The 17,835-nt window shown below is 38.2% G+C and overlaps 1 protein-coding gene across 2 annotated transcripts in view; it reads left to right on the top strand.

Annotated features, from left to right (window-relative positions):
* Nucleotides 1-17,835, top strand: part of LOC144215582 (semaphorin-4C-like) — a 221,232-nt gene that overhangs the window by 44,519 nt on the left and 158,878 nt on the right. For both annotated transcript variants that reach the window (XM_077744620.1, XM_077744619.1), the window contains exon 3: nt 6,560-6,627. The gene's annotated coding sequence lies outside the window, so the exon portion shown is untranslated. The remainder of the gene's footprint in view (nt 1-6,559; nt 6,628-17,835) is intronic.

Below are 17,835 nucleotides of genomic sequence, written 5' to 3'. Positions count from 1 at the left end.
TGGGGATATGGCAGTAGTCTTGTGGCAAAGCATCGCCATATGGTGAGAACATTTTGGAAATTAATGTTGTAATTCTTTGTAGCTAAAATAACAGGAGCGAGTGAAATAAAGGAACATTTGCGTCAATTGCATAATTATAGACATAGTTGCTAAGTCAGTAATGGCTTGACAGATGTTATGACCAAAAACAACACAAAAACAAACAAAAAAATCACCACTAATGTTGCATCAAGATGATTTATTTGGTCTATTTAAGCTTTTCCTGCCTAATTTGTGAATTCCAGCAAAAATGTAGTCACCACTATGCAATGAAATACATCTAAAGCCTTAAAGTGGTCTTCAACTTGGTTCCCAGGCTGTTTTTAGATGTGTTATGTCCATTGGCATTGGTCATAATGCCAAGGTCATGGCTTCTAGATGGCTTTTCCACTATTAGGACTCATTAAAGCTCATTAGACGTCAGCTGTTTGTCTCGCTTCTACTCATACATGATTATGGACGCATAACCTGAAAAGATGGACTGTCACATATGCTCACACAAATAGTCTTGCATCTTTTGGTTCAAACAGAAAGCATGGCAAATGGAAGCTGTGGAGAGTTTGTAGAATCCAGTGTTTGGTAAACGGAGAAGGCTGGGAGTCAGGGTTAGTGGAGTGAAGTGGGTAAGAGTAGCAGGTGTTTCATTTTCAGGCCCCACTGGGGGACATTCTTCTATTCTCAACCATGGGCCAAGGTGGCGCGGCTGTCTGGAAACAAGTTCATCAACAGCTCGTGACACGAGATGAGGTATCAGTGGTGGGAAGCCAAGTCTGTGTCACTGACGACCTGTTGTTGCATGCTACTCGGGCATCATCCATTATTTTAAGAACATTCAGATCTGCTAGGGCAATTGCTGGCTTTTATCCTTGCTTATTTATGCTCTGAGGAACTATTGATTACTGGATTAGCATTGGTATTCTAATTCACTCTTATGGACACTTTGGAGTGTTGTATTTGACTCTTTGGCTAGGGAGGATTTATTGCATTTTGTAATGTAGGAAGGTTCTGTTTCCCTCTTTTGCATAATTTTCGGATGTTTTCCATCCAAATTGACCAATTTTAGCTTTATAGAATAATACATATATATTTTATGATTATTTTTTTTGGAGCATTGAAAACTGTTTTGGAGTTTCAAGGCCGAAAAAAACTCCAGGAAAATGTTTATTCGCAGATTTGAATACCTGTTTTGCGGAGGGTGATTATTTCTTCAAGCTGGCAAGAGATAGCGGACCATAATGGAGTTTAATCGTTATTTTTTTGTGTCTAAAGTGTGTGCAGGGTGCATGGCACTATATAATCAAAACGTTTTTGGGCAACCAATGTATTTTTGCTATTTCGGCCTGTGATGAGACCATTTTTATTTTCACAAAAATCCTTCTTTACGCATTATTCCGGTCTCGTATAGAGGTGAATATGAGACTAGTGGCAGTATTTGTAGTGAAGAACTTTCCTTTGTAGTTTCTCATTTTGTCTCATTAAGATCATGCCCAAACGTCTTAAAACTAGCATTGCTACATCAATTATTTATTGAGAACAATATCAAATGTTTTAGATCTACTTAGACTCCAATTTTCACAGGTTTTAAAGATTCTTAAGTAAGATTTTGAGAGAAGTAACGAGGATTTTTAACAGGAAAACCATGTTGATGTGCCAGATTCATGGGTCACTGGTATGGTTGTACTTCCCTGCTGGCTGCCATGTGCTGAAGTGTAACAGCCAGGAACGGGATGCTGAGCAGAGGGAGATGATGATGATGCGGCAGGAGGGGGGACTTTAAGCAGGGGAATGGGCTGTTACAGTCCATTAAAGTACAAGATAATAATGGTGGGAGGTAATACAACTGCTGCAGCAGGGGCTGCTGTCTGAAAGCCAAGAAAGTTTCCAGTGTGGATTTACAATGAACTTTTAAGATGGGGTTGGATTTTTATATCATTTTCCAGTGCAAAAAACAATAAGTACCTGTTATTTGATTCTTTCTTTGCAAAGCCTATATACGTATTAGCCAGTATTATCATTTTGCCATACAAAGAGTAGTGGTTTGTTCTTTAATCAAATAATAGCTACAAATATAGGGTGAGGCAAAACATATCTATATTTGTTGTGAAAGAGCAGGAGTTTATTTACCTTACATGTTTCTGTATAGATTAATATCACCTGTATATGACCTTAACATTGTTGAATGCTGTTCCATATCTCCACCCTTTATTGTGGGATATCAGATATGGTCAGCGGCTATTTAGGAGGTCACAATGGGCCTGTCTGGGTTCGTGAGATTAATGAAGACTGCTTTCTGTAGCTGGAAGGCTTTTGGGGATTCCACTTTCTTTCTGCACATGCTTCTGGAGTCTACTTAAATTCAGCCAGGCACGAGACTGCTCAAAACTCTGTAGGATAATAACTCGGTTGAAGTCGTGGATGATCATTTTCACTGTAAATGTATCAATTTTACCCCAGATTTATTTTTATCGAAGCACCTGTAAAAAACTTAGTTTGGTTGCTATGATCTCAGAAAACATGATATTTGAGATGAAGTAGTCTTCTATGATGACGTAGGTTCCAGAAATAAATATTTTTACTCCTCACACACTGAGCTTCATCACCCCCTATTTGAGAGTTAGTGCCCTAGTTGTAGTTAGAACGTGGAAGTGACCTGACACATGATCAGATCTTTCTATCGCCATATAAATCATAGGTGTTGCACCCAGGGGACGATTGTACAATGCTAGACATGTCGTGAACTCTCCAGCCTGTTGTGAACTTGCCCCAAGGCGGACGTATCAGATGTTGTTGGCACATTATAGCCGAGCCTTGTACTCACTCTGGGGATAATGTAAAAAGGCTGCAGGGTGGGAAGACCTTCATAGACGGGGATAACTATATTCCCTGTCCCTCCTGGATCCATTCTGTTGCTTCTTCTGTGTTTTGGATCATTGTCTTGTTGAAATATCCATTAGAATTTAAACTTCAAACATAAGAGGCATGGCTTCCAATATATCAAACATGTGAATGTATTATTAATATTATCATTTGTTTTAGTTGTCCAGGCCCTGAGGCAGCAAAGCACACCCACACAGTGATACTCCCTTCACCATGCTGTTTAGTTGTATTTATTTTTCTCATTTTTCTTGTCATATTTTGCAACTTTGCTTCATTTCAGCACGGAGACAAGCATCAATAAGCTCATAACAAATAACCCATCACTGGTAATATTGAAGTTTTTTTGCCTGGACACATTTTTCAGCAGCTGTTGAGTGTTTGGTAATCGGAAAAAAAAGTCTCAATACACCTGTGAGATCTAAAAAAAATGTTTTCTTCCAGACTAAAATTAATATTGTACCTCAAATAAAGCACTTGCGACAGGCACAACATTTCGCATCCCACAAAGGTATCACCACATGTAGTGTACAGAATTGCATGAGTCATTTGCCCTCTCAATGTTTGTATGCGTGTGGACATTCAAGGCATGTGTTAAGTGCAAGTGTGTGCGTGGAGCATGTGTGTGCGTACGCTTTTGTGCACACAGCAGCTTAGTGGGTGTGAGATGGCTATCTGTGGCCATACATCAGGGCCAGTGTGGCAGCGGGCCCATGTAATTATTGAGTCTCAATGGGACACTGTGTTATTTTGGCCCAGGGTGAGATACTTATCTGGCCCTGTCAGCATCCACCTGGATGGATGATTCTCACTCCTCCGAGAGAGGCAGCTCACCTTCCTTCAGCATCAAAGCCAAACTGGACATTTCTCTCACAGCCACACAGCTTGGCCAAATGAGCTCACGGTGCCAAATAATTCTGCAAGGGCATGCCGGAGCTCTTTTTGGCCGCTTATACTGGAAAATCAATAATGCCTGCCAGTCAATTGGTACATCAGAAATGTGTCGGGTTTTCATGTTGTTGCATTGTATTGAGTAGAGTTAGAATAGAGACATAGTAATATTGGACATATATTGTCACTGGCTTTAAATAATTGCCTTATGAAACTTTAAAAGAAATGTGTATGAAGATAAAAAATATAAAATATGAGAGATTGAGGTATTGGAAATGGAATATACAACCTGTCACATCAATTGAATGAATGCAAGTATATTTCAGTCTACTTTTTAGACATAACCGTTGCTTGAGTTCAAACATGGAATTTAAAGCACTTATCTTGAGGATCACTTTACATTCTGCAGTTTGTTTGTGATGGGTTGTATAATTGCCTGCTCCAAAATCTTTCAGCACTTTCCTTTATCCTGCCAGTAGTAAACAAACTGCGCAAAAACAAACATTTTTCATAGAAAACATATACATACATGTATTCAACCTCTCACTGGCAGGGGTACATCTTCTACCTACTCCCCTGCAGTAATAAATCAGCCAAAACATTCATATAAGTTGAGAAATAGCTCTTATTTACAAATGTAAGGGTTCAGTTAAATAGAGCCATTATCTCACTCATCAAGAATGGCTGAATGCAATCCTGACATTAAGCTTTGTTTCATGTATTTACTTTTAACCAGTCCATTAGGTTCAGATAAACTCTGTCTACCTCAGCAGGTAAAAACCATGCAACCCCACCCTTGACCTTTGCCCCTCTGCCCAACAACTCCCTCCTCCATCCTACCACTTTACAAGCCATCCAGAAAGCTAGTATTGTATATATAAATATATATACTATATGGCTTCATTAACACATAACTGTCTGTTTGCTCCGCACATGAAAAAGGCAGCAATTTAAATTGAATAAATAACTGTCCAATCCCCAAATAGAATGTGAAGCTGTTTGTGTCAATCAAAAATCAAGGTTCTTCCTTGTTAGGAGTCGCAAAACCATAATATTATGATGAAACCATGAGTGAACATATTTCTAATCATAGTCATGACAAGTTAGGTCAGTGGTAGTTCAATAACTCGTAGTGTTCTTCCACCCCCAACTGGCCTGGGATGGTAAGAACACATTGTTTCTTGTTCTCTCCAGTTTACTCAATGCCGCCAATGACCAGTAGATTGACAAACCCTCAATGAACTATTGCTTTAACTAGGTCTGTTTTACAAGTCTAACAACGCATATTGATTAGGCACTGCATGAGTGTATAATTTTCACCATTTTGGTGTGTGTGTGCGCACAACTTCAAACCCAATCTACTTAAGATAGCAATTCTGTAGTCAGCATTGTATGTCTGTGTGTGTTGAATCTGATCAAGGCCCCTTGTTAAGCCTCGAGGTGTTCTAAAATCCCCACACAGCCTTGCGGCTTTAGCAGTGGTCTTTGCAGAATATGTGTAAACAGCTAAGGGCACCAAGTGTTTCGATCAAGCAAGCAGATAGCAGCTGTTTGAACAGAGACCTGTGACCAAATTATAAGCGGGGCAAAGAGACTATAGAATAAGAATCCAAGATTTTGTAACCTGACTTTGGCCTTTATAGTTCACAGAAAGAGCAATACACAAAATCCATGTTTTTTTTATTGTAATGTACTGTAACTTCTCTGTATTTATTCATGATGACTTGGAAATAAGACATTATAGATTTGTCTGAAATTATCATGTTTAATGATAGTATAGCTGTGCTTTATATCTGAGCAGTGCTTGCTCTTTATACTGAATTTTGTTGGAATTTTGTTTCAATGTAACATAAGTGTAGTTTTTTAAGGTACTCTTAATGCACACATACATATACACGTACAGCTTTTTTGTATGTGTAAATACAAGTTGGCAAATATGCTACAAGGAAAGTTAAAAGTGGAAGGAAAGGTAAACTAAATCAAATATTTAATATAAAACATTTTAAAACATTAAGTGATAAACATTTTTCTCATTTTGAATGTGGAATAATGTGAAGAGAGGGCCTTGCTTTGTGTTATTGTTTTTTAAATAAAGCTCAACTCATTCACTAGTAAAGATTTATCAATAAAGTTGGTTTTGATGTCCAACTGCTCAAAACCAAAGAATAGAAAACAGTAGGAACAAACTTTTATGATGTTCGTGTCACAATAGAACCACTATAATGTGGAACTTCAAAGAAAGGACTGTCTTGTAATAATTGGCTGGGAATGAATGTACTTTCTTCTGTGCAATTGAATTAAAACAGGGAAGAAATAACACCGTAGAATATGCACTGGTACTCGCGTTACTATGTTAATGCCATAACAAAGTCATGCCAATCTCGGCATTTATCTCAAGGAAAGTGTGTGAATGTATGTTTGCGTGTGTTTAACGTGTGTGTGGTCTTGTTTGCTAAAGAACAGAGGAAATGGTCTGTAATGTTGTGGACACACAGGTGTGTGGAAGTTGAAAGCATTGGTCGGGCCTTAACGTCCGCCGAGTGGAGCTGACAGCCTTCCCTGTGATGAAAAGCGCCCTCGTTTAGCAAAGCCAAAGCTCTGAAATTAAAGAGGGCGGTGACAGTAAAAGTTAGGAAGGTCATCAAGACCTTTTGCACACACACGGTAGACAATGAAAGACAAAGATGGATGACTACAGGTAACATCCATAAATTACTTTTAACATTGTGTCTCTCCTTCTTTTTTGTTTGGATAGATCACCATTTGGGTCCTGTCCACCACCTGAAGGTGCAAAGATGTTTGTTCCATCGTCCCTAGAGTAAGGTCAGTTGAATTTTTGTTTAGTTTTAAAGGGCCCAAAATCAAGAAAATTAATATTATCAAATATATGTGCAGATAGATATTGTTTTGCAATGGTTCTTGACTCACTGAATTTACAAATTTCATTTATAAAATATGAGCCTTTATATTATATATATATATATATATATATATATATATATATTTTTTTTTTTTTAATTTATCAGGTCTGCTACTCATTTTTTAGTTGGTCCTCTCAAATTATAGTTTTATGCATAATTATAGTGAAACAATGAACCTGGTAAGTGATGATTTTTTCATTTTTTTGGCAAAATATGTGAATTTTGTATGGGAAATGTATTAAAGTAGTTAAAACGTGGGATTCATGCATGGCAGGTAAGTTGTGTTTAAGAAAAACAGTTTTTCCAAGTCACCAGGCAATTTGCAATGACTAAATAACTTGAAACCCAAAAGTGCAACTTTTTTTTTGGCTTGGGGACGTCTTTTGAATTAAACATGAATACATCAATAATACATCTTCAGGTCAAGCACACGTATTGAATCACTAATCATAATTCTTCATACATTTATAACTACTACTAACCTATAGATGTTCTGTACACCCATGGATTACATTGCTTCGGGCCTACACTCATTGTAAATGAAAAAAAAAAAGATAGGCTTGTGGTTTCCTTCCGGACTCAAACTGACCCTTTTTCGGATTCTGTGCACTTCAGAAACGGTGTCAGGAGATTCTCTTAACAGTCATTGGAGACGTTTTGGGTTGGCAAGGTCATTCTTCCTGCTTGGTCAGCCACATGCACGATCACACACAGATACTCATTGTTCAGTCTGCTTGCTATCAGCCTAAAACGCTCCTGGCTATGAATCAATTGAAGGGAGAAAGAGAGACTGAAAGTCAGAGAGATCGCTTTTAAGTAAACAGAGGTGAACAGGTCTCCGTCGCTGGTCAGATTTATTGGACTGGCAGTCGACCCCAACTGTCCTACGCTCCAGTGGCTTAGCTTGATGTGTTGTGGCCAAAGGTTGAGGGGTTACTGACACCCGTCCCATAAAAATGTTAATTGACTAGTAGTAGCCTAGGACAGGTGAACTGGAGGTCATTCTTGGGGAACAGCATTTTATTCATTCATTCATTTTCTATACCGCTTAGCCCAGACATGGGCAAACTACGGCCCACGGGCCCGTTAGGCTTTTTAAGCCGGCCAGCCGACGTTGTCCAAATATATATATATATTTTAAGATGGCGCCGTCACGCGGAAGCTAGTGGCAGTAGCTCTATCCACTCTTATTTGTTTTTCGTGTTTTACAGCCCATCTTTTTTTAAACTTCATTTTAATATTTGTTAATACATCCCCTTTTACTTGACTTTGTAATTTATACTTTTTACTTTAATGATGACTGATGAGTATGTTAATACTTTAGTCCTTTTTCTCTGTTTATCTTTCATATGTACTGTTAACGGATGCACTTTTTTATGTGTATCGTATCTTGTTGCCGACCCGGCCCATCTGTCAAATTTTTAAAGACAATGTGGCCCCCGGGCCCAAAAGTTTGTCCACCCCTGGTTCAGCCTCACAAAAGGAAGAGGGGGTGCTGGAGCATATCCCAGCTAGCTACGGGCACCAGACGTTGGACACCCTAAATTGGTTGCCAGGGCACTAGGAGACAGACTACCATTCACATCCATAACCAGGGGTAATTTAGAGTGCAGGTTATTATTATTTCATGTCAATGAAGTGATGACATAATGCAATGATGTTGATAAGAAATAAATGTTACATTTTGAACTGCCAGACAGCAAATTGTTGGAGAATTTCCAAGTTGTCAGTAGGCAGAATATTAAATCTTGCCGATCATAACAAGGAAAGATGGCCATTGTTGGCAATCTGTTTCCCGTACTTTATGGGGACATCATGTCCTTGGTGACTTGATGAAACATGAGAGCAGCACTCAGATAATGACAGTGCAATGTTTCAGATATTTTGTATTTGCACTCGAACAGAAAAAAGATTCCCTTCAGAAGCATCAAACTGATTTTAGTTCACGCTGACCCGCCATGTTTCAATGACGGCTAAATTGATTCCATGACATGAGTGGGTAATGTGCGTGAGAGTAAAAATGGGGAGGGGGCAAACCCACTGATTGAGTCACAGACATTGAGGGGCAGACACAATCAAATCTGGCTGTGTTGATTCATATCATTTAATAAAATGGTGAGTCAATCATTCTGCAAGTCTATTTTTCTCTCATCTTTAACACCGCCGCTCATTTCCTAAGTGTCCCTCTGATTGCTGCATCAAGTGAATGGATTATCAAGATATTCCATTTTTATTGTAGTTTCTGGAAAACAAGGGAAACTACTCAATAGAGAATTGTGATATAAATCAGATTTGAATTCAGTCTTTATTTAAGTCAACGTATTCTCGTTCAACTTCACGAATCATGAGTGTCAACTTTCTGTTTTAGGACCAAATTAAAATGAAAAGTATACATTTATATTAAATTTCCCGATTTTCCCCCTTTTAAATCAATATTTGTATTTTTTTAATCATTTTTTGTGTGTTTTTAGTTAAAAAATCATTTTGTAAAATCTAAAAAAAAGCTAAAATAAACATTGTTTTAGATCTATAAAAAACTGAATATTCAGGGCTTTTAATCCAGTCCTTTTAATCCATTTATTAAAAAAAATTCTAAATATTATATGTAAAATGATCCGGCCCAAGTGAAATCAAGTTGATAATTCGTAATTTAACACAAGAGGCAGAAAAACGGTGACCCTAAATAAAGACTGCAATAATATAGTTTCACTTAAACCTATGGAGAAACAAGTTAACAGTAACAATACGCATTTTTTTAATACTTTCTCGCAATGTTTCAACGTCACTGGATTTGGCGTGTGCAAAATCAATCCCTCTGGAGGCTAGAACTGAAGGGCAGACAACTTGGATCAGGGTGTACTTGATATTCAGATAGATGTCAGGAAGGGCTCTCATAGCTTGCCACTGTCTTATTTATGAGCCTGATGGTGTTCAGCTCCATGGTTAATCATTTTTCTATGCACGATGAATCCATCTCCTATTGACCAGAAGGCAAGATGGAGTTATGGATGGTTATATTATCCATACGTGAAGATACTATAGGCATTTCATTAAGATGGAATGATATACTTTGTAGTTTATTCGCCAAAGTATGCTATTTGTTTGAAAGTACTCTAGTTTGATCAATTCCATGTAATTCTACGAAGTGAGCTAGTGGACTTTGTTCAGACAGGCCTGGCCTCGTCATTCACTCGGAGACACCTTGACAACATCTTTTGTCTTGTCCATTTGACTGGAGGTGAACCCAAATAGTTGGACATGATGGATGACATCCTACAGGAGAGTGACTGAGGAAAGACAGATCACACTTTACTTCTGTGCCACTATCACACATTCACTTGGCACTTTCGAGGTCACTACAAAAGTATAGATTTACAAAGGTAGACATCTTTATCTGTTGTGTCAGCAAAGGAAGTAGCGGGTCAACCTACTCAATGCTACCAGAAGAAAAAGTGAACATAGCCATTAGAAATAAATGGAATCTTTTTGTGAAGATGTTCTTCATAGCTTTGGTATTTAGTTAGAAATCATAGACTTTTCCCATTGGTACTAACACTACCAGAAACACTTATTTATATTTATAACCTCAATTCTGCCGTTCAATGCCAATGTTTTTCTTAGTGTAAAGCCTGCTAAGCTCAATATATACAAAGCTGAGGACCAGAATGCTCATTCTTGAGGTCATTTTTCTTGTCTGTATCATGTAAACCAGTGATTTTCAAACTTTTTTTGGCCACCGCCCCCTTCACCGCCGGGCCAAAATGCCAACGCCCCCCTCTTTACCCCTTTCCAACGAACGCTAGAACGACTATATTGCTAAATGTCACAAGAGTTGGTTGATTCTTCAATCACAAACAGTTTGAAGACTAAAAAAAACAATTTTAATAAACAAAAATGGTTATCATTTATTCTTCACCTCGAATCATAAAAATTGATAGCTGATGCATTAAGCCGGTCGCTGTGCGCATACGTCTGTGGTTAAGCGTTGCCGGCGCGCTATTGTGTGCTCCTCTGCGGCTGACTGGATGGTGGTGGTTTCCCCAGTCGCCTGCATCGACGATAAACTCACGACAATTAGTGATATACGGTATATGCGCGCTGCTCGTGAGCGCTCGAGCAGACAACGTTTATTGTTTCAATAAAGCTTGTTTTTTTGTCGACTTTTTATTACAGACAATCATTTTTTCCGGTCTTTCTACAAACACCAACGTCACATTTTACTGTAATTGCTCCATCGCCCCCTTCACTATTTCAACGCCCCCCATTCGCCTGTTTATTCGTCAGCGCCCCCCTGAAAGTTCACACCACCCCCCGGGGGGCGGTACCGCCCACTTTGAAAACCACTGATGTAAACTGACCACTTGCTTATTTTCCTTGCTTCAGCACATAGATACTATCCCATAGCGAGTCGAAGCGGCACAAGCCCTATTAATCATTACGTAGAGTGTTTTTAGTCGTATGGCGAGAATGAATTGCTGTTTGTTTAACGTGTGTATGATGTTGATTTATCTCTCCTTGTCATGGTGCATGTGAGCTTAATGCAGATGTGTATGATGATATTGTTTGTTTGATATTGTCCTGAACCCAATGACTAGAAGGATATGATATCATAAATACATTAATCAATGTTACAGAAGGAAACTGTACTGGTTTTTGGTGTGTTTAGCGGTGGTTTAGTTATTTGTTGGGATCTTTTCAAATGTATGAGAAATAAATGATGTTACACATTGTACTGCAGATATGCAATACTTCATTTTTTGATTTAAACTTAGACATGGTTAAATAATTAGGTTAGAACTTTATTTCATCCCGTATTTGGGCAATTTATAGATTGCAGTAGCAAGACAGACACAAGACACAGAAGACAATGTAGACCTAGTTAAAAAATGACCCTTATTTTACACGTTTACTTCAATTGAAGTACACTGTGTGCACTTTTTCCACATTTGGTATACTAATGGTACTTGTAGGACCTTGCTAGGGATGCTTGCAGTCTTTCACATGTTGCAGTTATAACCTGTAGCACCAGGTGACGCTGTTGTGCTGCAGTGGACACCTCAAATCCAACTATAGAGTCATGGTTGGGTCGATTGTGTCTCAAGGGCCACATCAGCACTCAGGAAGCAACTAGCAAAACTGCCCCTGGCTGATAGTCATCTGCTGGCCCCTCACACACTCCCATCTCTTCTTATGCGCATGCACGTTCACACGTAGCTGGTCACATTTACAAATTGCTCTGCTTGTGCCAGCTTTCATTATTCACTGTTTAAACTCGGTTGAGTCAGACACAGCTGTGCGTGAGCTTTTTAGCACTCTAAATGTAGCAATTGTCTTTGTAAAGGAAGGAATACGCCGGAAATGTTCTTGTTACGGTTCGGATTGACCAACATTCAGTTCTGAGTCATATCCTCCATGACTCTTCAAGGCTTGGAGACAAAAAGACAATAGGGATGGAGATGAGAGCATGAGAAGGAGATGGTTTTCCCATCCCAGTTCAAGACAAAGAAACTCACTGTCTTTATTGTCGCATCACATGCACACCAATGAGCCAATGTGTGTTGGCGTTGTGCTACGTTTGTTGTATGTCAGTGAGAGTGAGGAAGGGGAGGGTGGCTGTTTATACTTTGCATTTAAATGACACTCCAGACTTGTGTGCTTGTGCATTTCTAATGTGGAATGTCGTCCTTGTTTTCTTTTGATCACTTTTGTGGCATGTGAGAGGGTTTTGAGGGCTTTTCAGGTGAGATATTGAAAATTATTGTGCACTCACTACTCGCATATCAAATTTCAGCGTTTAATGTCACTATGGTTTTGATGGTCCGTCCACCTTATATTAGAATTCATTGAAGGAAAGTTTATGGTTTTGAAACTTGACACTATTGTACTACCGCCCACTTCAAGCCACCATCTTGGAGAAATAAATAATGAAGGGAAGGTAGATGCCACAGGACGTTTTTTTGGTACCATTCAGCTTATTACCTTTGTTTTTTGTGGGTGGCTTTGCACAATAGCTTTTTTTTTTTTACATATGAGAAAGACTTGATAAATGAGAAAGTAGAGGAATCTAATTTCGGACAAAGCCATCACATCTTTCTGAGGAAACAGTGTTTATGAGGTGATGTGATTGATGACTACAGCTAAGTAGAAGTGTCAGTGGAATAACATTATTCACCTTCTTCCTCAGGCCTCAGAGTTATCTTCACTATCATTAGTCAACTAGAAGATGGTGATTTCTCTTTCTCTTTCCTGAAAACAACCTCATCGTTGATAATAATAATAATGTAGACGAGATTCTGGAGTGATAGTTGTCAGAGAAGCGTGACCTTACATGTAATTCCATTAGTTTTTATGGTATTTTTTTGCCTGTGATGAAACAAGTCAATTAGTACTGTAGATACTACATGGAGAAAAAAAGAATATACTATCAGTACTTTGCGGACATGCATTTCCCCAAAGCAAATGCGCGATAACTGACGAAAAAAAAGGTGGATACTGAGATAAAAGCCTTTTCCGTGTGTCAGACCTAACTATAATTATGATTTCATTCATTAGTGTATCTCCCCGGCAATGTGTTTGGAAGGATGCCACTTAGCTCAGCTCTTTCTCCTCTAAAATCCTTTCCCAAAATCACGGCTGAGCCACTTCTTTCTCATCTAAAAACCCCCCCACCGCACTCTACTCTACTCCACCCGGCTGACTGTCCGCATGTCTTGACAGCTCATAAGGCAATGCGGCACATCAAAGCAGACTGTGCATTGGTAGCCCTTAACCAAGTCATATTTTTGCTTCAAATTACTTCCCGTCGAGAGGGAGAAACAAGATAAGGAGGAAAGGGGAAAAAAAGAACAAGGAGGAGCAAAGAAAGTCATGACAAGAAATGCTCCCTTAAGATAAAGTAGCATGGCTAAAAAAAAGCTAACTTTATTTATCACAGAACCATGTGAACACTCTAACACATAAATCAAAAGAAATGCATGTAGGAAATTAGTTTAAAACAAGCTTTACTATTGTTAAATGCAAAAAAATGATATTCGATTCTTTGCATGTGATTGTTTTGTGTGTATTTTAGGGCTGTAGTCGTAAGTCGTCAGAAACTAGTATTAGAACGCTGTATGAATTTCCAATGAATACTGCAAAAAGGATTTCCTGGAAGCATTTTGTAAAAAGTATGCCAGCTCTATGGAGAGGTCTGTCAAAATGGACTCAGTTCTGGACTGATCATTTCACCCCAGATGGCTCATCGGGTCGTTTGTCATGTTTGTTGGAGTTAAAGCTGTTAACTATGCCAATGAAAGACCATGAAGGCATTTATTGGATACCAGATATTACTATTATGATTAGCTTAGCAACTGGCTGATATTTTCCAATCCCAATGCCTTGATGCTCGTACCATATCTTGATAGGCTTGTCTTACTTGACATAGGAAAGCACCTTACTGCGTAATATTTTCTTTATTTTTTTTCAATCTTCCAACTTTTATTTTTTTTAAATAATATTAAAATATTCCAACTTTTATTTTTGTATTTATTTTTTTAAATATTCCAACTTTTATTTTTGTATTTATTTTTAAATATTCCAACCTTTATTTATTTATTTTTTTAAATATTCCAACTTTTATTTAAAAATTTATTTTTAAATATTCCAACCTTTATTTATCTATATTTTTAAATATTCCAGCTTTTATTTTTATTTATTTTTTAATATTCCAACTTTATTTTTTTTTATATTTTTGTAATATTCCAACTTTTATTTATTATTATTATTATTTTTTAAATATTCCAACTTTTAGGTTTTTTAAACGGGCGATGTAACAAAGTGGCCATGAGTAAGAAAATACCATTTCACACTCTTATTCACTTCTAGCACACTGTTGTCTGAAGGCAATTGTCTTTCTCTGACAAGTATTTAATACACAAACAAAATGCTGACAATGACATTGTCTGAGTTCTGTGAAAGGCAGAAGGGTAATTGTGGGTGCTTTGACGGCTCCCATGCAAAATGTTGAAGAATCTCTTGAGTGCCTCTATGAAACACCAAGGCCATATTTGTGCATTTGTGCCATGATTGTCTTTTATTTCTTGTCACGCTTGCTATTAGTATTCTAATCCTGTCTAAAACAAAGACAGCAACACTATAAAATATACAGTTTGAAGATTTGCCACCTGGATGTTACAAACTTTGTGGAAAAGTAACTATCTTACCACTTCCCTCAGGTGTCACTTTAAGCCTCTAAAGACTGAGACGTGAGGCGCAAGCAATGCTCTGGACTAGAAAAAGTCATATGTCACAGTCCTACAAATGTGTCTGTGTTTACTGGAGTGAAGCGACCCACATAAGGAATACAGTGATTACCTATTCATAAAATCGCCAACTCTGAAATTCATATTCTTGTCATGGTAGCAAATTTGGAACTTGGTGGTAGGGTAAGATGATGCATAAATAAGTTTCTGGAGGGAAGGAAGGACAATCAACATGCTTTATTTGCCAATACCAGGTTATATCAACTCATATAAAGTCTTGTTGACTAAGATATGACGTAGCATTAATGCAGTGGATAATTTTCCTTTGACCATGTACCATTTTTTATCAAATTGTGTTTGTTTGCATCCCTTGGTTGCATTAACACTCAATAACGTTTTAAGAGTGACAATCTCACTAGAAAGCCGAGAATGCTCGGGCTAGTGTTCGCTTTGCCACTTGGATGCCTCTCTGGTGAGGTGTCCTAAGGACATTCCACCTTAAGAAATAGCACACAAGGACAAACCAGGGCATGGTTAAGACACAATATCTTCTCTCGGCCTTGAAGAAATAGACAGAAAACCCGGGAAGAGAAAAAGCTCAACTTACCTGCCTCAAGGGACTGACAACAAAAAGCCTTAATGACCTTCATGTGAAAGAAAATTGCTTTTTGCATTTAAATATGCAAATCATGTGAATTTCATCCGGAGCTCGTGGTCAGCCAATCACAATCACTGCTCTTAAAATGTAGATGTCAAGACCTTTACTTTCTTACTAACTCACTAGGATGACTCTGAGGCTTTCACGGGCAACAGACATGCAATGCAATCGTCCCTCAAATGGGTCATAAGCCTTAGGAAAATTTCACCAGGTGGCATCTGAAAATGATGCTTCAATCGCCCAATTGGTCTTGAGGCGCTTCAACTTGGAGGCCTTCCTATGCTGCAATTCGCAGTGCACCATTGACTAACCCATTCATTGTCTATGGGTGAGGAAGTGGCATATATGCATTACTAAGCATCGCAGGGGAGCAAGAGGACCCCCTGTGCTTTAAATAGAAATTTAATTCATTTTAAATGATGATGACAATGTCCTAAAGTAGCTCTAAAAGAAGACGCGCTAGCGGGGTGATTTAGTTCTGTTTTTAGACAACTTATTCACAGGAAATGGCAAGAGGATGCTTAAAGTCTTGATAGATGCGATGACTCACCAACTCTTCCTTGTTTAGCTCAAAATATAGCTCAACACAGTCTTGGTGGAACTGTTCCTTAGAAAAATGGGGGCTTGGACATTTGGTCGCCGGTCTTTTGGTCGCCGGTCTTTTGGTCGTCGGTCTTTTGGTGACAGAGAGTTTACTGTTGAAACCAGCTCTCAAAATTATATTCATGATATATCTAAGAGATAATATCTAATAGAGAGAGTTTAATATCGAATTACTGTTTAATATCTAAGTACTGTTTAATATCTAAGTACTGTTTAATATCTAAGTACTGTTTAATATCTAAGTACTGTTTAATATCTAAGTACTGTTTAATATCTAAGTACTGTTTAATATCTAAGTACTGTTTAATATATAAGTACATTTGACCGGCGACCAAACGTCCGGTCACGGAAAAATGAGTGTAAACTTTCCAAGTTCCCACAAAATCATTTAGACTTTGCAACCCTCTAATTGAAATTTAGCTAAATCAGGACTTTTTTATGCAACAGTGGAACATGGATATTGTCAATCTTTAATCAAGACCTCATCGTTTCTCTCAGGTGCAACATCAACTCTTCTAAATGTTGGATGCTCACACCATCCTATTTTTCCAAGCTGCCGCGCAGACCTTTTACACTAAGCTAGTGCCATGCTAAAAGGGCTCTATGCCAAGTACCCCTTGGATGACCAAGCACGTCACAATATCTCTAATGTCAGACTTTTCTTTTTGGTCACTGCCCAATGCTTGTGAGCAAAGATGAGGCTAGGAGGTCAGATTTATCAGAAAATTGAAAAACTTCCTTATCGCAGTCTCTTTCATCTCTCAAGATACTTTAACTCCTCCCCCCTATAGCAGGACTTGGCGACATGTAGGCATTCTTCTTCAAATGAGAACTACAAACTCTATCTGATCTGTTATCCATTCATTATTTGTGATAAAAATCTAAGCTGTGTTCATAAATTAGCTCATTGTAATGGAAAGCAAAATGATGACATTACATAGCTAATGAGCTGGCAAAAAACTTGTGAGATAAAAATGAATGGGGGGCTTGGGGGGGAACTGTTCAATAGTCCCCGAAGTGTCCATTAAAAGTCCATAAATGAAAAGCAGCCTGTTTGACATAGCCTATTATTATGGTGCAGCTGTCTTCAAAATCTCAGCATCATATCACATTGATTTAGTATTAGGCTTTGTTACCAAGACAACAGCGATGCTTGAGCATCTTTTTTTTGTTGCCAAAGGCAGTCAGCACAGCAGTGCTGATTGCAAGAGGAGAAAAATGGCCTTTATAGTTGAAGATAAGATAAAACTGAGTGCACAATTTGTGACACTAAGCTTTTCTGTCGATGACTTCAATGCTTGCCTCACCTGAATTGTACAGTCGGAAAAAAAATGCATTTAAATTCTCATCGTCACCATTGTGCGTCTTTTCTCTTCTTTTTTCATTTCTTCTTTAACACTGTTATCTGAGAAAATCTAACTCTGTAAGTTCACATCTTAGATAACCTAATTAGCAGTTGGTTACATAATAAAAGCTATGTAAGTCCATATAGAAATGCTGTTTAATTCACTGCTGTGGTGAAATGTGCAAATACGCACTTCTAATCCCCTATAGGTCTAATTAAAAGAAAATCAGCCTTTTTTAAAATAATGCCTCCAGGGAATACTGT

The sequence above is a fragment of the Stigmatopora nigra genome, chromosome 22 (assembly GCF_051989575.1).
Source record: "Stigmatopora nigra isolate UIUO_SnigA chromosome 22, RoL_Snig_1.1, whole genome shotgun sequence".
Lineage (NCBI taxonomy): Eukaryota > Metazoa > Chordata > Actinopteri > Syngnathiformes > Syngnathidae > Stigmatopora > Stigmatopora nigra.
The sequence above is the reverse complement of the archived record's forward strand: the minus strand, read 5'-3'. Positions and strand labels throughout refer to the sequence as shown.